The following is a 397-nucleotide window of genomic DNA, read 5'->3' as shown; positions in this document are numbered from 1 at the left end:
AGTCTTCATTCTCAATAGTATTTTAAAGTCGATATAAAAACACAAAGAACCCTGGTGTTTCAGTGGTTAAACACTCAGGTGATATGGAATGGTGGATGGCTCAAACTTACCCAGTGGATCTGCAGAAACAACGATCTGGAGATTTGCTTCTGTAAAGATTGTTGCTGTCAGGTGCTGTCAAGTCAAGTATGATTCACAGCGACCTCCCCTCCATCTCCTTGAAAAACAGATCTGAACCCTGTCCTATCTTGTGTCAACCTCATCATTTCTGACACACTGGAGCTCATTGCAGCTGTCAGTGTCAATCCATCTGGCTGAGGTCTTACTCTCTCTCGCTGATCCTCCACCTCTCCAAGGATGAGGTCCCTTTCCAAGAAATAGCTTCTCCTAACACCAT

The sequence above is a fragment of the Elephantulus edwardii genome, unplaced genomic scaffold, assembly GCF_000299155.1.
Source record: "Elephantulus edwardii isolate Elephantulus edwardi_28Jun2011 unplaced genomic scaffold, EleEdw1.0 scaffold00037, whole genome shotgun sequence".
Lineage (NCBI taxonomy): Eukaryota > Metazoa > Chordata > Mammalia > Macroscelidea > Macroscelididae > Elephantulus > Elephantulus edwardii.
Note: the sequence above shows the minus strand (reverse complement) of the source record.